Below are 27713 nucleotides of genomic sequence, written 5' to 3'. Positions count from 1 at the left end.
AATAGCATTCAAAAAATCACAGAGTGTCAACATGAAGTAATCTTGGATGACTGAGAGCCTTCTGAGGTTTGACACAGCAATAGTACTTCACATGATAGGGATCGCAACACACCCATTCATCTGGTAATGATCCAAGCGATAATGGAAAAAAATGTCTTACAACACACATACAGATTTTTTTCCACGAGCAGCAGCTCTGCTCAGCAGCCAAAAATCTGTAGCCTCTATTTACTTACTTAGTGATACAGTGTGGAAACAGGCCCTTCGGCCCACCGAGTCCGCACAGAACCAGCGATCCCCGCACATTAATACCATCCTACACACACTGGGGACGATTTACACATACACCAATTAACCTACAAACCTGCACGTCTTTGGAGTGTGGGAGGAAACTGAAGATCTCCTCCCAGAACCAGGGGCCACAGTCTTAGAATTCCAGAACCAGGGGCCACAGTCTTAGAATAAAGGGGAGGCCATTTAAAACTGAGGTGAGAAAGAACTTTTTCACCCAAAGAGTTGTGAATTTGTGGAATTCTCTGCCACAGAGGGCAGTGGAAGCCAAATCACTGGATGGATTTAAGAGAGAGTTAGATAGAGCCCCAGGGGCTAGTGGAATCAAGGGATATGGGGAGAAGGCAGGCACGGGGGGTTATTGATTGTGAATTATTGTGGATGATCAGCCATGATCGCAATGAATCACGAAGGGCTGAATGGCCTCCTATTTTCTATGTTTCTATCTTGGAGAAAACCCATGCGGTCACGGGGAGAACGTACAAACTCTGTACAGGCAGCTCCTGTAGTCGGTATCAAACCTGGGTCTCTGGCACTGCAAGCGCTGTACGGCAGCAACTCTACCGCTGCGCCACCGTGGCTGCCCTGGTGTACTCTGGTACTTTATTTTCACACATTTAAATTTTCACGTTTTAATTTTAATTGTCTGTTGTATATCGTGTTTTTATCCTTTAGCGAGCAAAGCGCCAAGTCAAATTCCTTGTATGTATACATAAGTGGCAAATAAAATTTTATTATTATTGTTATTATTATTATTAATATTATTATACATATATAGCATGAACACACTGCCAAAAATAACGTGAGAGTCAAATCAAAGCTGTGCTGAGGCACTGTGTGGTTCCTTCACTGTGTAGGTCAGCAGTTCCTCACAAAAATTAATACTTAAAATGGCCGCACACTGCGATCCAAGATGGCGCCGAAGCCAGAAGACTCTTTGTGTGTTTAGTGTAGTTTAGTTTAGTCTAGAGATACAGCACGGAAACAGGCCCTTCAGCCCACCGGGTCCACACCGACCAGCGATCACCGCACACTAACTCTATCCAACAGGTTAGGTTAATTCCCGGAATTACTAGGTTAATTCCCAGAATTACTAGGCTAATTCCCAGAATTACTAGGTTAATTCCCAGAATTACTAGGTTAATTCCCGGAATGGAGGGACTGTCATATGTTGAAAGATTGGAGCGACTAGGCTTGTATACACTGGAATTTAGAAGGATGAGAGGGGATCTTATCGAAACGTTAAGATTATTAAGGGGTTGGACACGTTAGAGGCGGGAAACATGTTCCCAATGTTGGGGGAGTCTAGAACAAGGGGCCACAGTTTAAGAATAAGGGGTAGGCCATTTAGAACGATGAGGAAAAACATTTTCAGTCAGAGAGTTGTAAATCTGTGGAATTCTCTGCCTCAGAAGGCAGTGGAGGCCAATTCTCTGAATGTATTCAAGAGAGAGCTAGATAGAGCTCTTAAGGATAGCGGAGTCAGGGGGTATGGGGAGAAGGCAGGAACGGGGTACTGATTGAGAATGATCAGCCATGATCACATTGAATGGCGGTGTTGGCTCGAAGGGCCGAATGGCCTACTCCTGCACCTATTGTCTATTGTCTAACACACACCAGGGACAATTTACATTTATACCAAGCCAATTAACCCACAAAGCTGTACGTCTTTGGAGTGTGGGAGGAAACCGAAGATCTCCGAGGAAACACCTCGCAGGTTACGGGGAGAATGTACAAACTCCGTACAAACAGCACCCGTAGTCAGGATCGAACTCGGGTCTTTGGCGCTTAAGACAGGTGGCGCTCTACCGCTGCGCCACCGTGCCATCCCAACAAGATGCAGTTCTTTCACTGTGTGTGTGTGTGTCAGCAATTCTTCACAAAAATAAATCCTTAAAATAGCCACACCTGGCTATTTTACCATTGATCCAAGATGGCGTCCAAGACAGGTGGCTCTTTGCGTGCTGGTCACAGAAGTGGATCTGCAATCAGGTGTTACTCAAAGCACATACAGCCACTCAGCCACACACAAAAAAATGGCCTCTCTTTCCTTCTGAGTTAACTGGTTTATCGAATGAATGTGTTTGAATGTGAAATGGAAATGGTGATTTTTCTCCACACACGCGCGCACACCACACACAAACACATACATACATATCATATCATATCATATATATACAGCCGGAAACAGGCCTTTTCGGCCCTCCAAGTCCGTGCCGCCCAGTGATCCTCGCACATTAACACTATCCTACACCCACTAGGGACAATTTTTACATTTACCCAGCCAATTAACCTACATACCTGTACGTCTTTGGAGTGTGGGAGGAAACCGAAGATCTCGGAGAAAACCCACGCAGGTCACGGTGAGAACGTACAAACTCCTTACAGTGCAGCACCCGTAGTCAGGATCGAACCTGAGTCTCCGGCGCTGCATTCGCTGTAAAGCAGCAACTCTACCGCTGCGCTACCGTGCCGCCCACATACACACCACACATACACACCACACACACACACCGAACACCAACACACAGACACACACACACTTACCCTCCCCTTCCACAAAGCCATGCAGAGCAGAAAGATTAACATATACACATTCCCCTCAGCATCTCTGAAGAGAACGAATGGGTGACTTTTCTGGGTGAGACCCGAAACCTCACCCATTCCTTCTCTCCAGAGACTCTGCCTGTCCCACTGAGTTACTCCAGCATTTTGTGCCTATCGTCGATTTAAACCAGCGTCTGCATTTCCTTCCTACACAAACTCTATGACCAGGTTAGATTTCCATATTGGACTTTGACGTTCTTTTATTTATTTCCACTATGTATTATTGAACTCGATGGAATTTCTATCCTGCTCATTTTCTCTTTATCTTGCTCTTGGCTGTGACACAAGAAACACGAGCAAGTACCGACTAACATGCCCCTATCAGCCTGTTCCACGATTCAGTGAAAAATTAAGATACATTTGGTATTGTCTCATTCCACGTTACGCCTGTTCCGCATGGAAGATGAGGAACTGCAGGTTAGTTTTTATTTCAAAGATACAGTGTGGAAACAGGCCCTTCGGCCCACTGAGTCCGCACCAAAGAACGATCCCCGGACATGAACACTACACTACACTCTGGAATGCAGGAGAACAACCAACAATGCCCTGCCGCCCAGAACAACCAACCCCGTTATGCCAATTGCCTTTGTTCGGGAGGGGGAACAAAAGCAACGGAAAATTCCACCAAGGACAAGGTTTGGACAGCTGGAGGCAGTCCGGGACTGCCAGATGCGGGTGGATGTGGACCAACGGCTTACAGTTCCACCAGAGATAGCCATCACCAACTTGAGGCCTGATCTTGTCCTCTGGTTCAACTCTCAGCGCATGGTGTATTGTGTGGAGCTCACAGTCCCTTGGGAGGATGCTAGATCTGCCCGGTAGAAGTTGGATGTCGAGGATTTGTGGCAACATCTACCGTAATACTGATGAAGGACCTGGGGATCAGCGGACAAGCCCTACGCCAGGCTATCAAGGAAACGTCACGGGTGGCAGATCGGAGTAGCCAGTGGCCCTGGCTGAAGAGGAAAGACCCCATCTGGTCTCCCAAATAAGCCGGCTAGGCAGATGCAGAGGGGGGTGGTTCTGGGACGCCAGAATGCACTGCTGAGCCTACTGGAGACGTCGTGGGTCCAATCAGCGAAACGTCGATGAAAGTAGGTGCCCACTTGATAACCCCAATGACGTGCCTGCCTATCCTTTCTCAACATCGGAGGAGCATAGGTGAGTGCATAAGCCTCCCATCACCACCGGGAGCAAGTTGACATTTGGCACTTTGGATTTCTAATATCTTGTCCTGTGTATTTGGAAACACATACACTAGGGAGAATTTTACATTTATATACCAAGCCAATTAACCTACAAACCTGTGCGTCTTTTTTTTTTTACAAATACTTTATTCCAGAAACAAAACAGTTATCAGATTAAAATTCCGCCAACTTTGTCAACGATACATTCGACCTCCCGCGGCGACCAGCATTCCCGGAAGGCCCCCAGCATCCCCGTGGACTCCGCGTGTTCCCTCTCCAGGGATACGCGGGCACGGATGTAAGCCCGGAAAAGGGGCAAGCAGCCGACCCCTGAGCGGCCATCGACTACCCGCTGCCTGGACCCGCGAACGGCCATCTTGGCCAGGCCCAGGAGCAGACCGACAGGGAGAACGTACAAACTCCGTACAGACAGCGCCCGTAGTCGGGATCGAACCTGGGTCTCTGGTGCTGAGAGCGCTGCAAGGCAGCAACTCTACCGCAGCGCCACCGTGCCGCCATAGCTCCACTCTTCAGTTCCCAACTCTTAACCAAAGAAAGGACCTTCATGAGAAAAGTTTCAAATTGTTTTTCGACTTCGAAGACATCACTTATGGTTCTTCAAAGGCAATCTCAATTTGACAGCTGTGCACTTCATTTCTTGCCAAACTCATTCGGCAGCGAAAAATCTTCACAACTCGAGAGCTCCAGCTCTCTAGCTGTCCAACTTAGCAACATCTCAACAACTCAAGAGTGGTCCTGATGCATCCTGTCATCAACTGGAGAGCGGTCCTCATTGGAGACCCTCGGATTATCTTTCATCGAACTTCACTGGACTTGCACTAAATGTTATTCCCTTTATCACGTATCTGTACATTGAATGGTTCGGTGGTATCACAGCTAACAATGGTCTGTTTAACTTTATCATCGTAATAATAGAGAGGGGGAGACGGAGAGAGGGAGAGAGAGGGAGAGAGAGGGAGAGAGAGGGAGAGAGAGGGGGAGAGAGGGGGAGAGAGGGGGAGAGAGGGGGAGAGAGGGAGAGAGAGGGAGAGAGAGAGAGAGGGAGAGAGGGGGAGAGGGGGAGAGGGGGAGAGGGGAGAGGGGGAGAGGGGGAGAGGGGGGAGAGGGAGAGAGGGAAAGGGAGAGGGAGGAGGAGAGGGTGCTGCACCAATGCAGGAGAGGTTTGGGCCCAATGTGCCCACTTGGTCTAGTTTATTCTATATCTCATCTAGAGAGGGGGCAAAGGGGGGAAAGGAGAAAAGAGGGAGAAGGGGGAGAAGGGGGAGAAGGGGGAGAAGGGGGAGAAGGGGGAGAAGGGGGAGAAGGAGAGGGAGAGGGAGAGGGAGAGGGAGAGGGAGAGGGAGAGGGAGAGGGAGAGGGAGAGGGAGAGGGAGAGGGAGAGGGAGAGGGAGAGGGAGAGGGAGAGGGAGAGGGAGAGGGAGAGGGAGAGGGAGAGGGAGAGGGAGAGGGAGAGGGAGAGGGAGAGGGAGAGGGAGAGGGAGAGGGAGAGGGAGAGGGAGAGGGAGAGGGAGAGGGAGAGGGAGAGGGAGAGGGAGAGGGAGAGGGGGAGGGAGAGGGGGAGGGAGAGGGGGAGAGAGAGGCGGAGAGAGAGGGGGAGAGAGAGGGGGAGAGAGAGGGGGAGAGAGAGGGGGAGAGAGAGGGGGAGAGAGAGGGGGAGAGAGAGAGAGAGAGAGAGAGAGAGAGAGAGGGGGAGAGAGAGGGGGAGAGAGAGGGGGAGAGAGAGGGGGAGAGGGAGAAGGAGAGGGGAGGAGGAGAGGGTGCTGCACCAATGCAGGAGAGGTTTGGGCCCAATGGGTCCATTTGGTCTAGTTTATTCTATATCTCTCTATATCACCATCTATATCTCTGATTTCCCTTTACCCTGACAGTCTGAAGAAAGGATCTCGACCCGAAGCATGACCTATTAGTTTTCTCAAGAGATGCTGTCTGACCCGCTGAGTTACTCCGGCTTTCTGTGTCTATCTTCTTTTTGTCACAATGTATGGTCTTTCTGCTGACTGGGTTAGCATGCAACAAAAGCTTTTCACTGTTCCTCGGTACACGTTACAATAAATTAAACTACCAAAATAAGACAAAAACTCAGCAGGTCAGGAAGCATCTATGGAGAATGTGGATGGGGGACATTTTGGATCGGTGCCCTTCCTCAGACTGATTATTGGGAGGGAGGTACAGAGGGGAAAAACTGGAAGAGAGGAGGAACAGGACAAAGTTAGTTCAGTTTAGGTTATTGTCACGTGTACCGAGGTACAGTGAAAAGCTTTTGTTGCGTGCTACCCAGTCAGCGGAAAGACAATACATGATTACAATCAAGCCATTTACAGTGTACAGATACATAGACATAGACATAGAAAGTAGGTGCAGGAGGAGGCCATTCACCGCCATTCATTGCGATCATGGCTGATCGTCCATAATCAATAACCCGTGCCTGCCTTCTCCCCATATCCCTTGATTCCGCTAGCCCCTAGAGCTCTATCTAACTCTCTCTTAAATCCATCCAGTGATTTGGCCTCCACTGCCCTCTGTGGCAGAGAATTCCACAAATTCACAACTCTCCGGGTGAAAAAGTTTTCTCTCACCTCAGTTTTAAATGGCCTCCCCTTTATTCCCTTCTCTATGAGAAGGGAATAACGTTTGTGGGAAGGTAAAGCCGGCAAAGCCCAATCAAAGATAGCCCGAGGGTCACCAATGAGGTAGCTAATAGTTCGGGACTGCTCTCTGGTTGTGGTAGGATGGTTCAGCTGCCTGATAACAGCTGGGAAGAAACTGAGGAACTGAGGAAGAGATTGTGAAGAAAGCTTGGCAGGTACTAGGTGAATCCAGGCAATAGGGGGGTTTGAAGTAGGGATTCAAAGCATTTAGTTACTGAAAAATACCAACCGTAGTTGGTTTCTCCAAATGGTGCTTCTTGTAAACAGTATCGATTCTGATGAGGAAAAGCAGGAGCTGTAAAAACAGTTCTAATTTTGGTCTAGAATGATACCATTAGGCAGCTGTTTCGCCCATTATGAGCAGGCACCAATATTGCAGGAGGATTATGTGGAGCTAATTTTAAAGGGGAAAGATAGCATCAACAATAACATTTTTTCCAACACTGAATGCAGAGTGCACGGATGAAACCTCTATCAATTGATAGATTGAGGTTTATCAATATACATTTCAATAACTTTGTCCCTCATTAGTGTCATGAGGCGGCACGGTGGCGCAGCAGTAGAGTTGCTGCCTGACAGCGCCAGAGACCCCGGTTCGATCCTGACCATGGGTGCTGTCGGCATGGAGTTTGTACGCTCTCCCCGTGACCTGCGTGGGTTTTCTCCGGTGGCTCCGGTTTCCTCCCACGCTCCAAGGTAAAGCCGTTGGTTGAATTTTAATTTCCACTTTAGAGGAAACCTCTATTGAGTGACCCCATCAATTTGAGCCTTGGCATTGTTTAGGTCTACCAGGCAGTCCAAAGAAGTGTTTCTCGACCCTCTGTCGCAGCCAGGCAACAATGGACCATTGTGGGCTCCACCTTTCTTTGGTCATCGGTGCCGGCTCTGATTTGTTCCCCACCTTTTCATGGCTCGAGTTTCCCTCTGCCCTGGCTCTCAGTCTGACGAAGGGTCTCGACCCGAAACGTCACCTATTCCTTTTGTCCAGAGATGCTGCCTGACCCGCTGAGTTACCCCAGCATTTTGTGTCTATCTTCTGACAGTGGGACAATTTGCTAATCCACTGCACCCCCTGTCGTTGATCCAGCAGCTTATATTCACAGTGAAAAATGGCACTGAAAGGATTTCGTCCCCAATGCAAGCATTCCATCATTCGTATTGAAAACGAGCTGTGGGATATGAATATAAATCACCGTTTGTCACCTCGGAGGGTTTAATGATTTCACCGCTAATTTGGGATCCTGTTATATTTGATAAACGAGGCTGTTCTCTGGGAGTGTTTTACCTCCAACAAATTCAAATCGCTATTAAAAAGTAACTTGTCACATTATCGAAAAACTTGTACTTTGAAACGAAAAGCAACAGGAGCAGAATTGGAGTGGGGCTGGAAAAGATAGGTTGAGATATGGATGTGTGAATAACTCATAGCAACGTAGCTAGGTGACAAGCTCAACATCGGATTAGCACTGATTTTCTTTATTATCCTAATACAGTTATCGAGTCATGCGTGGCAAGGTATGACAGCAAAAAAAGCAGTCCAGGGCTCCAGGCTCCACTGAAAGAGAATCTTCAATTTAGAAGATTGAGGGGGGATCTTATAGAAACTTACAAAATTCTTAAGGGGTTGGACAGGCTAGATGCAGGAAGATTGTTCCCGATGTTGGGGAAGTCCAGAACAAGGGGTCACAGTTTAAGGATAAGGGGGAAGTCTTTTAGGACCGAGATTAGAACGTTTTTTTTCCACACAGAGAGTGGTGAATCTGTGGAGTTCTCTGCCACAGAAGGTAGTTGAGGCCAGTTCATTGGCTATATTTAAGAGGGAGTTAGATGTGGCCCTTGTGGCTAAAGGGATCAGGGGGTATGGAGAGAAGGCAGGTATGGAATACTGAGTTGGATGATCAGCCATGATCATATTGAATGGCGGTGCAAGCTCGAAGGGCCGAATGGCCTACTCCTGCACCTATTTTCTATGTTTCTATGTCTAACATTTAGATGCACAGGGCCTTTGGCCCGAGAGTAGGGGAATCGAGGACCAGAGGACATGGGTTCAAGGTAAAGGAGGAAAGAATCCATAGGAATCCGTGGGGTAACTTTTTCACACAGGAGGGAGAGATAGATTAGCCATGATTGAATGGCGGGGTAGACTTGTTGGGCCGAATGTGGGTGTGTGGAACAAGCTGCCAGAGGAGGTAGTTGAGGCTGGGACTATCCCATCGTTTAAGAAACAGTTGTACAGGTACATGGATAGGACAGGTTTGTAGGATTATGGACCAAGCGCAGGCAAGTGGGACTAGGGTTGCTGGGACATTGTTGGCCAGTGTGGGCGAGTTGGGCCGAAGGGCCTGTTTCCACACTGTATCAATCTATGACTCTATGTGGAGTCCTGGCAACATCCTCATAAATGTCAGTAATCAACTGGAACTAGTTATGCCACTTGAGTTGCCCAAGATCTTTGGCCGATTAAAAAAGCGTGCAACACTGACTGATCCACAATTATCAGAAAACCTGGGACAAATTGTTCATCTGTGGTTTTCTTTCCCAGATAGAATTCATTCCTCAAAGTCAAACATCTCGGGGCGGCACGGTGGTGCAGCGGTAGAGTTGCTGCCTTACAGCGCCAGAGGCCCGGGTCCGCGTGGGTTTTCCCCGGCGGCTCCGGTTTCCTGCCCACACCCCAAAGCAAAACCACGGCTGAATTTTAATCCGACTGCACTTCCCCGCCCTCACTTCGTATCCATGTACTCACGTGTATGCATTAATAAGCTATTAATGACAATCCAGAGTGGCTCCACATTCTCCACCCCTTGGGCCAGAAGTCTAATTGTCTTCATCCCTGACCTCGGGTGCTGTCTGCGAGGAGTTTGTACGTTCTCTCTTCGTGACCTCATGGGTTTCCTCCGGTTGCCTCCCACTTCGAAAAGACGTGCAGGTTGGTAGTTTAATTTGATGTATTCAAGAAAGAGTTAGATTTAGCTCTTAGGGCTAACGGAATTTTAGAGATACAGCGCGAAAACAGGCCCTTCGGCCCACCGAGTCCGCGCCGCCCAGCGATCCCCGCACATTAACACTATCCTACACACACTAGGGACAAATTTTTTTAAACATTTACCCAGTCAATTAACCTAGAGACCTGTACATCTTTGGAGTGTGGGAGGAAACCGAAGATCTCGGAGAAAACCCACGCAGGTCACGGGGAGAACGTACAAACTCCGTACAGACGCGCCCGTAGTCAGGATCGAACCCGAGTCTCCGGCGCTGCATTCGCTGTAAGGCAGCAACTCTACCGCTGCGCCACCATGCCGAATCAAGGGATATGGGGAGAAAGCAGGAACGGGGTACTGATTTTGGATGATCACCCATGATCATATTGAACAGTGGTGCTGGCTCGAGGGGCCGAATGGCCCACTCCTGCGTTTCTACGCCTCTGCAAGAATTGCCGCCAGTGCGCAGGAAATATACGAGACGGTGAAATAACACAGAACTAGTTAGATAGAGCTCTAGGGGCTAGCGCAATCAAGGGACATGAGGAGAAGGCAGGCACGGGTTACTGATTGTGGATGATCAGCCATGATCACAATGAATGGCGGTGCCGGCTCGAAGGGCCAAATGGCCTCCTCCTGCACCTATTGTCTATTCGTCCATGCGTAACTAGTTTCAATGAGTGGTTCATGGTCAGTATTGCCAACTGGTTAACTGACTTTTAGTGGAGGTAGGGGGAGTGTTTACAATTGGCCCACTAGATTAAAGACAGATAATTAACTAGAATTTAAGCAATATTCAATGGTGCTTTAATGTCACGTGCAAAGGCACAGTGAAATTACATATTGTCCAGTCATGCTTTGCCATACCCAGCGCTATCCCCCGTTCACAAAGTGTGCAGAAATGGTCCGCAGAAGGGGCAGCACGGTGGCACAGCGGTAGAGTTGCTGCCTTGCAGCGCCAGAGACCCTGGTTCGATCCCGACCACGGGTGCTGTCTGTATGGGGTTTGTACGTTCTCCCAGTGGCCACGTGGGTTTTCCCCGGGTGTTCCAGTTTTCTCCCACACTCTAAAGATGTGCAGGTTTGTAAGTTAATTAGCTTCGGTAAAATTGTAAATGCTCCCTGGATTGTGTAAGACAGTGCTAGTGTGCGGGGAGTGCTGTCCGACGCAGACTCGGTGGGCCGAAGGGCCTGTCTCCGTGTTGTATCAATAAACTAAACCAATGTAGTCCAGTAGAGTATTGCAATACCCAAGCACTATCCCCCATTAACAAAGTACACAGAAATAGTCCACAGAAGCAATTCATAAAATTATATTGCTTTTAATTACCTTTTAACGATGGCATTACAAGTTCATGTGATCGGAGCAGTTAGGTCAATCCGCCAATCAATCATGGCTGATCAAGAAACATAGAAAATAGGTGCAGGAGGAGGCCATTTGGCCCTTCGAGACAGCACCGCCATTCATTGTGATCATGGCTGATCATCCACAATCAATAACCCGTGCCTGCCCCCATATCCCTTGATTCCACTAGCCCCTAGAGCTCTATCTAACTCCCTTTTAAATTCATCCAGTGAATTGGCCTCCACTGCCCTCTGTGGCAGAGAATTCCACAAATTCACAACTCTCTGGGTGAAAAAGTTTTTTTCTCATCTCACTTTTAAATGTCCTCCCCTTAGACTGCAGCCCCTGGTTCTGGACTCCCCCAACATTGGGAACATTTTTCCTGCATCCAGCTTGTCCAGTCCTTTTATAATTTTTACACATTTCTGTAAGATTCCCCTCTCATCCTTCCCTCTCAACCCCATTTTCCTGCCTTCTCCCAACAACCCCTGACACCTGCACTAATTAATAAACAACTTGTTGCATCTTTATTCTGCTTTGAACCCAAGACCATCTGAAATTGTGAGGCTTGCAGGAAATGGTTAGTCCATCACATACATCCACATTTATGACTAGCATCTGAGAAACTGCACAACCCGTGACAGACCAGAAACAATCCACCAGCTCTAGATCAATGTTGATTCCCCACATGGACTACCTGCTGTCTTATTTCATCTCACTTCAGCTCCCTGTTGGGTTGTCATCTTTTGAACAAGACTCTCCTCAGATGGACAGGGCCCTAGTGAGACCGCACCTGGAGTACTGCGTGTAGTTTTGGACTCCAAATTTGAGGAAGGATATTCTTGCTATTTAGGGCGTGCAGCGTAGGTTTACTAGGTTAATTCCCGGAATGGCGGGACTGTCACATGTTGAAAGACTGGAGAGACTAGGCTTGTATACACTGGAATTTAGAAGGATGAGAAGGAGATCTTATCGAAAAGTATAAGATTATTAAGGGGTTGGACACGTTAAAGGCAGGAAACATGTTCCCAATGTTGGGGGAGTCAAGAACAAGGGGCCACACACAGTTTAAGAATAAGAGGTGGGCCATTTAGAACTGAGATGAGGAAAAACATTTTCAGTCAGAGAGTTGTGAACCTGTGGAATTCTCTGCCTCAGAAGGCAGTGGAGGCCAATTCTCTGAATGCATTCAAGAGAGAGCTAGATAGAGCTCTTAAGGATAGCGGAGTCAGGGGGTATGGGGAGAAGGCAGGAACGGGGTACTGATTGAGAATGATCAGCCAGGATCACATTGAATGGCGGTGCTGGCACGAAGGGCCGAATGGCCTCCTCCTGCACCTATTGTCTATTGTCTATTGTCTATTGACACGGAAGATTCATGGCATTAGTTTTAGTTTTGCTTTTAATAGCAGTTTTGTCGACAGAGGGGTTGTACGATGGTGCAGTGGAAGGGTTGCTGCCTTACAGCGACAGGGACCCGGGTTCCATCCTGACTGTGCGTGACCGCGTGGGTTTTCTCCGGGTGCTCCGGTTTCCTCCCACGTCCAGGTTTGTAGGGTTTAGTGTGCTTGATCGTCACATGTGCTGAGATACAGCAAAAAGCTTGTTAATTGGCTTCTGCATAATTGTAAATTGTCCCTCGTGTGTAAGAGAGCAAGTGTATATGGGACGATCGCCGGTCTGTCGGGCCTGTTTCTACGCTGCATCTCTAATGTTTCAAGTAAAGTAAAGATACAGCATGGAAACAGGCCCTTCGGTCCACCGAGTCCAAGCAGACCATTGATCACCTGTTCACTCTAGTTCTATGTTATCCCACTTTCTCATCCACTCCCGACTGGATGACTGAGGACAAGTGACTAGGGGCAATTCACAGAGGCCAATTAACCCACAATCCGACATGTTTTTTGAGATCGTAAGGAACAGGAGTAGAATTAGGCCATTCGGCCCATCAAGTCTTCTCCGCCATTCAATCATGGCCGATCCATTCCTCCATCCCATCCCCATTCTCCTGCCTTCTCCCCATAACCTCTGACGTCTGGACGAATCAAGAATCTATCTACCTCGAAGGATGTGGAAGGATACCATAGCAACCGGTAATTTTTTTAAATAAAACTAAACTAAGCCAGGAGATCCCTTCAGAGAGAGGAGGAAGTTTAAGGTGGACACAAAATGCTGGAGTAACTCAGCGGGTCAGGCAGCATCTCAGGAGAGAAGGAATGGGTGACGTTTCGGGTCGAGACCCTTCTTCGGACAGTTAGTTTAGTTTAGAGATACAGCATGGAAACAGGCCCTTTGGCCCACCGAGTCTGCACTGACCAGCACATTAACACTACCCTGCACACACTAGGGGCATTTTTTAAACATTTATACCAAGCCAATTAACCTACAAACCTGCACGCCTTTGGAGCGTTGGAGGAAACCGGAGCACCCGGAGAAAACCCACGCATTGACAGGGAGAACGTAGAAACTCTGTTGGGGCAGCACCTGTAGCCAGGATCGAACCCGGGTCTCTGGCGCTGTAAGGCAGCAACTCTACCGCTGCGCCACTTTGTTTCGTACCATTCTGTCCGCCCCACTTACACATCCATCAAACATAGAACATAGAACATAGAACATAGGTGCAGGAGTAGGCCATTCGGCCCTTCGAGCCTGCACCGCCATTCAATATGATCATGGCTGATCATCCAACTCAGTATCCCGTACCTGCCTTCTCTCCATACCCCCTGATCCCTTTAGCCACAAGGGCCACATCTAACTCCCTCTTAAATATAGCCAATGAACTGGCCTCAACTACCTTCTGTGGCAGAGAATTCCACAGATTCACCACTCTCTGTGTGAAAAAATACTTTCTCATCTCGGTCCTAAAAGACTTCCCCCTTATTCTTAAACTGTGACCCCTTGTTCTGGACTTCCCCAACATCGGGAACAATCTTCCTGCATCTAGCCTGTCCAACCGCTTAAGAATTTTGTAAGTTTCTATAAGATCCCCCCTCAATCTTCTAAATTCCAGCGAGTACAAGCCGAGTCTATCCAGTCTTTCTTCATATGAAAGTCCTGCCATCCCAGGAATCAATCTGGTGAACCTTTTCTGTACTCCCTCTATGGCAAGAATGTCTTTCCTCAGATTAGGAGACCAAAACTGTACACAATACTCCAGGTGTGGTCTCACCAATGCCCTGTACAACTGCTTCTTCTGAAGGAGCTGTTTTGGGGGGGGGAAAAAACTCTTAATTTGCAAACATCCAGGTGGCATGGCATTCAGCTGCACTGCTTGAAGCATTTGCAAGATATCTCGCACTAAAGGGCAGCTCTCCTCTGTATTAATTAACTAGCTCTCTGTGACTCATTAGCAGGTGTGGTTAATTAACGATTGCCTCTATTACACATCCAATCATTCCAGATACAAACATAGAGGGGACCGCCATCAATAGTTTGCGATATTTTAAATTAGTAGCTTTTTAATCAAGCTTATTGCCGCAGCTCCTGAGCTTTGATACACATTTCATGAATTAGCTCCACCTCAATTAAAATTATGAGACAAAAATAAGACACAGGCCTCTGACTCAATGAATGCATTTCACAGTCTGGTTTTCGTTCAAACGCTTTCATGTAAATAGGTGGCTTTTTGTAATCCGACCAGCTGAGTTAATTTAGTTTAGTTTTAGAGATACAGCGCGGAAACAGGCCCTTCGGCCCATCTCAGTCCGCGCCGACCAGCGATCCCCGCACATTAACACAACCCAACACACACCGGGGACAATTTATACTTACACCAAGCCAATTTAACCTATAAACCTGTACGTCTTTGGAGAGTGGGAGGAAACCAAAGATCTCGGAGGAAACCCACGCAGGTCACGGGGAGAACGTACAAACTCTGCACAGACAGCGCTTGTAGTCGGGATCGAACCCGGGTCTCTGGCGCTGTAAGCGCTGCAAGACAGCAACTCTACCGCTGCGCCATCCTGCAGTTAATGAAGGGAAGGTAAGGCACACATGGTGGAAAGAAATTTCCATTGACCCATTTTTGAACTGTAGATGCTTCGTACGACAGTTTAGTTTAGTTTATTGTGACATGTACAGCGTGAGAGTGAAAAGCTGTGTACTGCAAACATATTATTAACCTGGTATTAGGCATAAACCAAGTACGCAACTTTAAAGAGCGATTTCAATGGAGTTGCTCTCTGTAATGAAGATTGGGAGAGGGGAGAAGAGGGAGTGGCCAGGGCGCAACTGGTCCTTGATGATGCTGCTGGCCTTGCCGAGGCAGCGTGAGGTGTAGATGGAGTCAATGGAAGGGGGGGGGGGTTGGTTTGTGTGATGGTCTGGGCTGCGTCCACAATTCTCTGCAATGTCTTGCGGTCTCGGTTGGAGCAGATTCCAGTCCCGTGCTGTGATACATCCTGATAAAATACTTTCATCGCGCATCTGTGGTAGTTGGTGAGTGTTGTTGGGGCCATGCTGAACTTCCTCGGCCTTCTAAGGAAGTCGAGGTGTTGGTGTGCTTTCTTCGCCGTTACTTTGTTACAGGAGCCACACAGCATGACAACAGGCCCTTCAGCCCAACTGTTCATGCCATCCAGGATGCCCCATCTAAATTAATTTAGTGTGCCCGCTCTTGGCCTTTCAACCTTATCCATCTATATACGTGTCCAAAATGTCTTTTAAATGTTGTTACTATATCTCCCTCAACTACCTCCTACGGAAAGTCATTCAGGCAGGAACGGGGTACTGATTGTGGATGACCAACCATGATCACAGTGAATGGCGGTGCTGGCTCGAAGGGCCAAAGGCCTACTCCTTCACCAATTGTTTATTGTCTATTGTCATTCCATATACCCACTACTCAATAGGTTTGTATTCAATATTTCCTCTCTTACCTTAAACATTTGTCCTCTGCTTCTTGTTGCTTACCCTGGAAAAAAACACTATTTGCATTCACCCTATTTATTCTGGAAGGTATATCTAGATTCTAGAAGGTATAGGAGTCTGAAAACTGTGACATCAAAGTTTAGTTCAGTTTCGTTTTTTTTGTCACGTGTACCGAGGTACAGTAAAAAGCTTTCGCTGCGTGCTGACCAGTCAGCAGAAAGACGATACATGATTACAATCGACCCATTCACAGTGTATGGATAAGTGTTCAGGAACAGCTTCTTACCACCAACAGGCTAATGAACACTACAAACTCCAAGAAAACTCCATACCACAAACGGACTTTTTGTTTTGTTTTGCCCTCTGTTGGATTATTTTAATTTATTGGACTTTTCTTTTTGCTTTTCATTTCATACAGTGTGTACTGAGTCTCTTGCTCTGGACCGTCCAACCTGGCGTAGCGAGCTCACCACAGGAGCCCGTGCAGCAGAGAACAGACGCACTGCAGAGGCCCAGAGGAAGCGCAAGGCCCGGGCTACCTCCACTTCCACTGCCGCACCCATCCACTTGTGTCCTGCGTGTGGGCGTGCCTTCCGGGCCCGGATTGGCCTCACCAGTCACTTCCGGACCCACAGTCACCAATCCTGAAAGTGAAGTCATGGTCATCTTCCAACCCGAAGGACGAACAACAACACTGTGTTTACAAACCAGTTTAGTTTAGACATTCAGCGCAGAAACAGGCCCTTCTGCCCGTCGGGTCCACGCCGACCTGCGATCCCCGCCCACTAACACAATCCTACACACACAAGGGACAATTTACAATTACACCGAGCCAATTAAACCTACAAAACCTGTACGTCTTTGGAGTGTGGGAGGAAACCGGAGCACCCAGAGAAAACCCACGGGGGAACGTACAAACTCCGCTCGGACAAGCACCCGTAGGTAGGATCGAACGCGGTTCCCTGGCGCTGTAAGGCAGCTACTCTACCGCTGCGCCACCGTGCCGCCCCTGTTGTGCTGCTGTAAATGAGAATGTCATCGTTCCATGTCAGTACATACAGTAGGATAAATAAACACTCTTGCCACCTGCCTCGCCAATATAGCATCTGAGCTCTTAATTCACGAAACCAGCCATGTTCACAAGTTATAGGAGTAGAATTAGGCCATTCGGCCCATCGAATCCACTCCGCCATCCCATCATGGCTGATCTCTGCCTCCTAATCCCATTTTCATGCCTTCGCCCCTTGACCCTTGACACCCGTTCTAATCAAGAATCTGTCTATCTCTGCCTTAAAAATATCCACTGACTTGGCCTCCACAGCCCTCTATGACAATGAATTCCACAGATTAACTACCCTCTGACTGAAGAAGTCCCTCCTCACCTCCTTTCTAAAAGAGCGCCCTTTAATTCTGAGGCTGTGGCCTCTGGTCCTAGACTCTCCCACCAGTGCAAACATCCTCTCCACATCCACTCTATCTGTGCCTTTCATTATTCTGTAACTTCCAATGAGGTCCCCCCTCAACCTTCTAAACTCCAGCGAGTACAGGCCCAGTGCTGTCAAACGCTCATCGTACGCTAACCCACTCACTCCTGGGATCATCCTTGTAAACCTCCTCTGGGCCCTCTCCAGAGCCAGCACATCCTTCCTCAGATATGTCAATAGTCAATAATCAATAGTCAATTTATTTGTCACATACACATAAATGTGCAGTGAAATGAAACACTACCCGCAGTTCAACAATAAGAGCGATAAAAATAAGCAATGAAAATATGCAATAACACATACAATCATAAACCAACACCAAACAAAAGAAACATCCATCACAGTGAGTCTCCTCCAGTCACCTCCTCACTGTGATGGAAGGCCAGAATGTATTTTCTCTCCCCTGCCGTCTTCTCCCGCGGTCAGGCTGTTGGAGTTGTCACGTCGGGGCGGTCGGGGCTCCCGACATTGAAGCCCCCGCCGGACGATGAAAGGTCCGCGGCGGGCCGACCCAAGCCCCGCGATTCAGGGCGGGCGAAGACGCTGCCGCTGCCGCTGCCGCTGCCGCTGCCGGAGCTCCCGATGTCGGCCCCCACCCAGGGAGCTGCGGGCTTCCGATGTCCACGCGGCCCGCGCCGAAGCCTCCGGAGACGAGTTGCAGCCGCTCCCGCAGCATCCGAAGGCAGCCAGCACCGCAGGTGGTGAGTCCGGGCCGCAGGCTCTGCCAACCAGGGCCCAGGTGGTCCCAGCCGGAGCCCGCCAGCTCCAGGTGCAGCATGGCCGGTGGTAGGCCGCAGCGGGAACGGAGACAAGGCCCAGAAAACAAAGGTCGGGTCTCCGTTCGGGAGAGACACTTTTACAGTTCCCACCCCCCCCCCCCCACATAACACACAACCGCAAACACGACATCATATTTAAACTACAACAGTGCTCCCAAATGCGGCCTGACCAACGCCTTATAGAGCCTCAGCATTACATCTCTGTTTGTGTATTCTAGAAGAGGCGTCTCTTGTCACCGGGCCCTTTACTGCCCCCATAACTCTTGTGTTGATGAATACAAGTTGGTTTGAAAAACACTGCATTGGCTTTGCGTCCTTCAGGAAGCCCTTAATTATGTAACCAGGTTTACTCAACGCAGAGCTGCAGCTAATTGGAATATTCAATAAATTGATGAACAAAGCGGCTAATTTTAATAGAGAAAAAGTTATAAATATCATTTCCATGCTGTGAGGAATGCTCAGATTAATCTTTACACGTAGATCTGAATTTCAATAAGCATTGATTACCATAATATTAGGTTAGACAATATTTCGTAGGGAAGTGACATTGGACATATTTCATGCTTGTGATATTAATCTGGTATCAATAGAAAATAGACAATAGACAATAGACAGTAGACAATAGGTGCAGGAAGAGGCCATTCGGCCCTTCGAGCCGGCACCGCCATTCAATGTGATCATGGCTGAACATTCTCAATCAGTACCCCATTCCTGCCTTCTCCCCACACCCCCTGACTCCGCTATCCTTAAGAGCTCTATCTAGCTCTCTCTTGAATGCATTCAGAGAATTGGCCTCCACTGCCTTCTGAGGCAGAGAATTCCACAGATTCACAACTCTATGACTGGAAAGGTTTTTCCTCATTTCCGTTCTAAATGGCCTACCCCTTATTCTTAAACTGTGGCCCATACACTAAAACTCTCATTTGTTTGTTTGTTTGTTCCTGAACTACAGCCAAAACGGTACACGATAGTGCGACAATATTAGGCCCTTCGGTGCTAATGGAAGAAGTTTCATTGAAATCGGTGTTATATTTTTTAAGTTATTCACATTTTCTTTCTCACCGCCAGGCCCCAAGTGGTCAGGATGGGGGAACACACATCTAGCTCCCTCACCCTGAAAATAGGATCCCCCCAGGGCTGCGTCCTTAGCCCCCTACTGTACTCCCTGTACACACATGACTGTGGGGCCAGGTTCAGCTCAAACTCCATCATCAAGGTTGCTGATGACACTGTGGTGGTGGGCCGGATCTCCAACAACGATGAGAAGGCCTACCGGGAGGAGGTGGCTGATCTGGCACTCTGGTGTCAGGACAATAGCCTCCTCTTGAATGTCACAAAAACTAAGGAGCTGATTGTGGACTTTAGAAGGGCTAAACATCCAAGGACGTACATGCCACTGGAGATAAATGGGTCTACTGTGGATAGGGTGAGCAGTTTTAAATACTTGGGAGTCCGCATCACAGAGGATCTGACATGGGCAACGCACATTGCCGCACTGGTGGGTAAGGCAAAGCAGCGCCTTTACCACCTTAGACAGCTGAGGAAATTCTGAGGATCCTTCATTGCTTCTACTCTGGGGCTGTAGAGAGCATCATGTCCGGCAACATTACAGTCTGGTTTGGGAACAGCTCTGCCCAGGACAGGATGGCCCTGCAGAGAGTAGTGCGTTCGGCAGAACGCACCATGGGAACTACACTCGTCCCCCTGCAGGACCTATACATCAGGAGGTGCAGATCCAGAGCAAGCAAGATCATGAGGGACCCCTACCACCCCAGTAACAGACTGTTCCAGATGCTACGGTCAGGCAAACGCCTCCGCTGTTACGCTGTGAAAACAGAGAGGATGAGACGGAGTTTCTTCCCACAGGCCATCAGGACTGTTAACTATTATAACTCCAGGAACTAAATTTTGTCTTCTCTATATTAAATTTATTAACTTTATTTATATGCTGTAACTGTAATTCTGTTTTGTGCACAATCCGCAGGCGTTGCCACTTTCATTTCACTGCACATCGTGTATGTGCATGTGACAAATAAACTTGACTTGACTTGATTTGATTTTAAAGTTTAAATCTATCTCCTAGGGAGGGAGGGGGGAGGGAAGGAGAGAGGGGAGGGGGAGGGGGAGGGGAGGGGGGAGAGGGGAAGGGGAGGAGTGGGGGGAGGAGGAGAGGGAGGGGAGTGGGAGAGGGGGTGAGGGTGGAGGGAGGGGAGACGGGGAGGAGAGGAGTGGGGGGAGGGGAGGGGGGAGGGTGGAGGAGAGGGTGCTGCACCAATGCAGGAGAGGTTTGGGCCCAACGGGTCCACTTGGTCTAGTAGATTTCTATACCTTTGCTGTTCCTTATCCATCAGACTGTACACCAATGTTTCAGGGGTGTTTACTCCTTCTCAAAACAAGCGTTTCACCAAATTGACGTTTTCCTGGTTTTGTTTAGATTAGTCTAGTTTAGAGATACACCTCGGAAACCGGCCCTTCGGCCCACCGAGCCCGCGCCGACCTGCGATCCCCGCACACTAACACTAGGGACAATTTACAATTTTTACTAAAGCCAATTAACCTGCGAACCTGTACGTCTTTGGAGTGCGGGAGGAAACCGGAGCACCTGCAGAAAACTCACGCAGGTCACGGGGAGAACGTACAAACTCCATACAGACAAGCACCCGTGGTCAGGATCGAACACGGGTCCCCTGGCGCTGTAAGACAGCAACTCTACCGCTGCGCCACACTGCCACCCCAAAGTCTAAAGTTTAATTGAAAAAGTTGAATAAACTTGGTCTTGGTATTGGGACTGAGAGAGGCTATGTGGCGCGACACGTCCACACTTGACTGATTTCAAAGGGATGGCTCTGATCGAAGATATCTCCACCTGTCATTGGTAAACTGCATCAATCAATGGACACATTACTAATTGGACCTGCAGAACAGAACAGGCTAATCTAAAATTCCATTTATTGAAAAAGAAATTAAATTCAGTTTGCTTGTTGGGATTAAGAGTATATTTCAGTAATAATGGGTCATATAATAAAAGAATGTCCTCATGGACACATAGACACAAGACACAAGGGGCGCGGCACGGTGGCGCAGCGGTGGAGTTGCTGCCTTACAGCACTTACAGCGGCAGGGACCCGGGTTCGATTCCGACTACGGGCGCTGTCTGTACGGAGTTTGTACGTTCTCCCCGTGACCTGCGTGGGTTTTTTCTCCAAGATAGACAATAGACAATAGGTGCAGGAGGAGGCCATTCGGCCCTTCGAGCCAGCACCGCCATTCAATGTGATCATGCCTGGTCATTCTCAATCAGTAGCTCGTTCCTGCCTTCTCCCCATACCCCCTGACTCCGCTATCATTAAGAGCTCTATCTAGCTCTCTCTTGAATGCATCCAGAGAATTGGCCTCCACTGCCTTCTGAGGCAGAGAATTCCATAGATTCACAACTCTCTGACTGAAAAAGTTTTTCCTCATCTCAGTTCTAAATGGCCCACCCCTTATTCTTAAACTGTGGCCGACTCCCCCAACATTGGGAACATGTTTCCTGCCTCTAACGTGACAGCGCCGGAGACTCAGGTTCGATCCTGACTACGGGTGCTGTACTGTAAGGAGTTTGTACGTTCTCCCCGTGACCTACGTGGGTTTTCTCCGAGATCTTCGGTTTCCTCCCACACTCCAAAGACGTACAGGTATGTAGGTTAATTGACTGGGTAAATGTAAAAAATTGTCCCTAGTGTGTGTAGGATAGTGTTAATGTGCGGGGATCGCTGGGCGGTGTGGACTTGGTGGGCCGAAAAGGCCTGTTTCCGCGCTGTATCTGAAATATAATAAAAATATAATAATATAATATAACCCCTTAATAATCTTATACGTTTCTATAAGATCTCCTATCATCCTTCTAAATTGCAGTGTATAGATCTTCAGTATCCACCCACACTCCAAAGATGTAAAGATTTGTAGGTTAATTGGCTTGGTCTAAATGTAAATTGTCCCTTGTGCGTGTAGGATAGTGTTAGTGTGCGGGGATCGCTGGTCGGCGCGGAATTTGTAGGCCAAAGGGCCTGTTTCCATGCTGTACCTCTAAAATAAACTAAACTATAACACGACAGAGCAAAAAACCTGATTGGGGTAATTAAATGGAATTTCAAGTTTTATAGGTGCCTACCCAAGGCCTGCTAGATGTCACGGTTGCCGGCCATTTTAAGCCCCCTACTCATTCCCATACTGACCTCTCTGCCCTGGGCCTCTTCCATTGCCAGAGTGAGTCCACAAGCAAACTGGAAGAACAGCACCTCATGGTTCTCTTGGGTAGCTTGCAACCCAGGGCAGTCACGGTGGCGCAGCGGTAGAGTTGTTGCCTTACAGCGAATGCAGTGCCGGACACCCGGGTTCGATCCCGACTACGGGCGCTGTCCGCACGGAGTTTGCACGTTTTCCCCGTGACCTGCGTGGGTTTTCTCCGAGACCTTCAGTTTCCTCCCACACTCCAAAGGCGTACAGGTTTGTAGGTTAATTGGCTTGGTAAATGTAAAAAATGTCCCTAGTGGGTGTAGGATAGTGTTAGTGTGCGGGGATCGCTGGTCGGCGCGGACCCGGTGGGCCGAAAGGCCTGTTTCCGCGCTGTATCTCTAAACTAAACTAAACCAAACCCAATGGTATGAACATTGAATTCTCCAATTTTAGGTTACCTCTAACAGCCACCCCACCTCCCCCCCCCCCCCCCTCCCCCCACTCATGCCCCAAATGTACTAGGAAGATTTGTTTTTAGTCAGAGGGTGGTGAATCTGTGGAATACATTGCCCCAGAAGGCTGTGGGGGCCATGTCAATGGGTATTGTTAAGGTACTCGTGTGGCATAGTCTTCCTAAAATTCATCACCTCACAATTTGCAGGGTTAAATTCCGCCTGTTACTTCACGTACACATTACAAGAACGATGCCTTTGTGATGCTGTTGAACGTAATCTGTCCAAAGAAAGAAATCATTGCAGCTTATTGATTTAAACCCCTTGCAACATGTAACCTTGTACCTCTAAAGATGCTTCCTTAAACTGCTATAGGTTTAACACAAAAGACTCAAGAGATCGTATGAATGACTAAATTGATGATGAGAAGTTGCATCAATGTTTTCTTTTGTTTTGTTAATTTTAGAGATCTTTCTCTTCTTAAGCCCTTTGCTCCTCTAGGGAGGATAGGCCATTGACATGGTAGGCCATTGACATGAACTATCCAGCTCTCTCTTGAATGCATTCAGAGAATTGGCCTCCACTGCCTTCTGAGGCAGAGAATTCCACAGATTCACAACTCTCTGACTGAAAACGTTTTTCCTCATCTCAGTTCTAAATGGCCTACCCCTTATTCTTAAACTGTGGCCCCTTGTTCTGTCGGCCCCGCGCTGTATGTCTGAAAAAAAATTAAATAACCCCTGTCATCTTAAAGCCTGGCCCTCTAGTCCTTGACATTTCCATCCCGGGGAAAAGGTTCTGACTCTCTACCTTGTCGATGCCTCCCATAATTTAATGTACTTCCACGCTGTAAGGCTCTATGACATTGTGACTTCTACCTGGTCTCCTCTCATCCGCAAGAGAAAGGTTTTACAGCGCGGCAATAACTCACACCTTAATTGTTCCAGTCTGTCAAGTGCTGGCTGATCTTCCGTTTGACTGAGAGTGGGAGGAAGCGTATTCTCACGGCGCTGTGTTATGGCAACAATCATTTCTCTCTCCGTCAGAACTCGAGGAGGCAGTGATTGACCAGAACTATTGGCCGCTTTGACAGGTGTGACCAAGCAAACGACTGCACCTATTATCAGCCCACCTCTCCTTCCTCCTTGCCTTAAGTGTTTGGGAACGACAACCTCTGTTTTATTTATTTTTGTTCGCGAGAGTTAATTAGCCACATCTATGCTGATTTTCGCAAATATTTCCCTGCTAATTAAACAGGTTTCCCTGCTCCTCTATTCCCCCAGCACTAAAAAGCGTAATCTGTTTTACCATAATCAGAGGATTATGTTGCAGATCCTGGGGTCATGGGCCTGTCTTTAATAAATCGTTCAAGCAGCAGGAAGCACCGAGCCAAAACGTGCGGCACTAAGGGCGGCACGGTAGCGCAGCGGTAGAGTTGCTGCTTTACAGCGAATGCAGCGCCAGAGACTCAGGTTCGATCCTGACTACGGGTGCTGCACTGTAAGGAGTTTGTACGTTCTCCCCGTGACCTGCGTGGGTTTTCTCCGAGATCTTCGGTTTCCTCCCACACTCCAAAGACGTACAGGTATGTAGGTTAATTGGCTGGGTAAATGTAAAAATTGTCCCTAGTGGGTGTAGGATAGTGTTAATGTGCGGGGATCACTGGGCGGCACGGACTTGGAGGGCCGAAAAGGCCTGTTTCCGGCTGTATATATATGATATGATATGATGATATGATAAGCGCATGCAAGCATCTGTTTCGATGAAGTCAGATCTCCACATTTCACAAAGGGCGAGTCCACCATTTCAAATAGATTATTTGAGCAAATATGGGCCGCACAATAGTGTTGTGGTAGAGATGTTAACTGAGAACTGAGATGATAACATTTAGAACGGAGATGAGGAAAAACTTTTTCAGTCAGAGAGTTGTGAATCTGTGGAATTCTCTGCCTCAGAAGGCAGTGGAGGCCAATTCTCTGAATGCATTCAAGAGAGAGCTGGATAGAGCTCTTAAGGATAGCGGAGTCAGGGGGTATGGGGAGAAGGCAGGAACGGGGTACTGATTGAGAATGATCAGCCATGATCACATTGAATGGCGGTGCTGGCTCAAAGGGCCGAATGGCCTCCTCCTGCACCTATTGTCTATTGTCTATTATGGCTGAAAGGTTCCCTGGCTCTTTCCTATTGTTTCCCAGTTGAGGTTAAGGTGAGCACGAAACAAAAGCTTTTCACTGTATGATCGATAGATAGATAGATACTTTATTGTCAGTATCACAAAATGCTGGAGTAACTCAGCGGGTCAGGCAGCATCAAAGATACTAGAGGAACAAGACGAACCACTCCGTTGAAATCGCCTATAATGAAGTGTAGTACGTAAAGGAGCGTAACGTCGGCCATTTTAGTAGGCAGAACCCGGCGTTTGCAATGCCTCTCGCAGTGTAATCAGTGTTTTGGGGGAACAGTATGTGTGTGATGATACCATTAAAATGCAGAATATATCTCATCTATCAATTCACAGATTTTTGTCATTTTTCTTTTTAAATGTCTCTGCAAGTTTCTGCCTACTAAAATGGCGCCGTGACGTACTACGGTTCTTAGGGTCGAGTGGTCTATCTTGTTCCTCTAATATATTTGGGCAGCATCTTCGGAGAGAAGAAATGGGTGACGTTTCGGGTCGAGACCCTTCTTCAGACTGTGATGTCAGGGGAGGGGGGCGGGACAAAGATAGGATGTAGTTGGAGACAGGAAGACTAGTGGGAGAACTGGAAAGGGGGAGGGGAAAGAGAGGGCCAGAGGAACTATCTAAAGTTAGAGAAGTCAATGTTGTTCATACCGCTGGGGTGTAAGCTGCCCAAGCGAAATACGAGATACTTTATTGTCACATGTACCAACCGTGAAGGTACAGTGAAATTCTTTGTTTTTGCACACAAGGGCAGCCACGGTGGCGCAGCGGTAGAGTTGCTGCCTTACAGCACTTGCAGCGCCGGAGACCCAGGTTCGATCCCGACTACGGGTGCTGTCTGTACATAGAAACATAACAACATAGAAAATAGGTGCAGGAGAGGGCCATTCTGCCCTTCGAGCCTGCACCGCCATTCAATATGATCATGGCTGATCATCCAGCTCAGTATCCTGTACCTGCCTTCTCTCCATACCCCCTGATCCCTTTAGCCACAAGGGCCACATCTAACTCTCTTTTAAATATAGCCAATGAACTGGCCTCAACTACCTTCTGTGGCAGAGAATTCCACAGATTCACCACTCTCTGTGTGAAGAAATGTTTTCTCATCTCGGTCCTAAAAGACTTCCCCCTTATCCTTAAGCTGTGACCCCTGGTTCTGGACTCCCCCAACATCGGGAACAATCTTCCCGCATCTAGCCTCTCCAACCCCATAAGAATTTTATATGTTTCTATAAGATCCCCCCTCAGTCTTCTAAATTCCAGCGAGTATAAGCCTAGTCTATTCAGTCTTTCTTCATATGAAAGTCCTGCCATCCCAGGGATCAATCTGGTGAACCTTCTCTGTACTCCCTCCAAGGCTAGAATGTCTTTCCTCAGATTAGGAGACCAAAACTGTACACAATACTCCAGGTGCGGTCTCACCAAGGCCCTGTACAACTGCAGCAGAACCTCCCTGCCCCTATACTCAAATCCTCTTGCTATGAATGCTAACATACCATTCGCTTTCTTCACTGCCTGCTGCACCTGCACGCTTGCTTTCAATGACTGGCGCACCATGACACCCAGGTCACGTTGCATCTCCCCTTTTCCTAATTGGCCACCATTCAGGTAATACTCTGCTTTCCTGTTCTTGCCGCCAAAGTGGATAACCTCACATTTATCCACATTATATTGCAGCTGTCATGCATTTGCCCACTCTCCTAATCTATCCAAGTCACTCTGCAGCCTCCTAGCATCCTCCTCGCAGCTAACACTGCCACCCAGCTTCGTGTCATCCGCAAACTTAGAGATATTGCATTCAATTCCATCGTCCAAATCATTAATATATATTGTAAATAACTGGGGTCCCAGCCCTGAGCCTTGCGGTACCCCACTAGTCACTACCTGCCATTCCGAAAAGGACCCGTTTATTCCTACTCTTTGCTTCCTGTCCGCCAACCAATTCTCTATCCACCTCAACACTGAACCCCCAATACCGTGTGCTTTAAGTTTGTACACCAATCTCCTTTGTGGGACCTTGTCGAAGGCCTTCTGAAAGTCCAGATATAACACATCGACTGGTTCTCCCTTATCCACTCTACTAGTTACATCCTCGAAAAATTCTATAAGATTCATCAGACATGATTTGAGTTTGGTAAATCCATGCTGACTTTGTCCGATGATTTCAACACTTTCCAAATGTGATGCTATCACATCTTTAATAACTGACTCTAGCATTTTCCCCACTACCGATGTTAGGCTAACTGGTCTATAATTCCCCGTTTTCTCTCTCCCTCCCTTTTTAAAAAGTGGGGTTACATTAGCTACGTACGGAGATTGTACGTTCTCCCCGTGACCGTGTGGGGGTTTTTTTCCGAGATCTTTTATTTCCCCCCTTCACTCCAAAGACGTAGGGGTTTGTAGGTTAATTGGCTTGGTATAAATGTAAAAATTGTCCCTAGTGTGTGTAAGATAGTGTTAATGTCACTGGATGGGGATCGCTGGTCGGCTTGGACCTGGGGGCGGGGCTGCTTCCGTGCTGTATCTCTAAACTAAACTAAAAAGAAGTCGCCCCAAGGCCCAGACAAAGTTACAATGTACCCTTAAGGGTATCACAAAATGCAGGAGTAACTCAGCGGGTCAGGCAGCATCTCAGGAGAGGTGTTGAGG

The sequence above is a fragment of the Rhinoraja longicauda genome, chromosome 5 (genome assembly GCF_053455715.1).
Source record: "Rhinoraja longicauda isolate Sanriku21f chromosome 5, sRhiLon1.1, whole genome shotgun sequence".
Lineage (NCBI taxonomy): Eukaryota > Metazoa > Chordata > Chondrichthyes > Rajiformes > Arhynchobatidae > Rhinoraja > Rhinoraja longicauda.
This window is presented reverse-complemented; position numbering follows the sequence as displayed.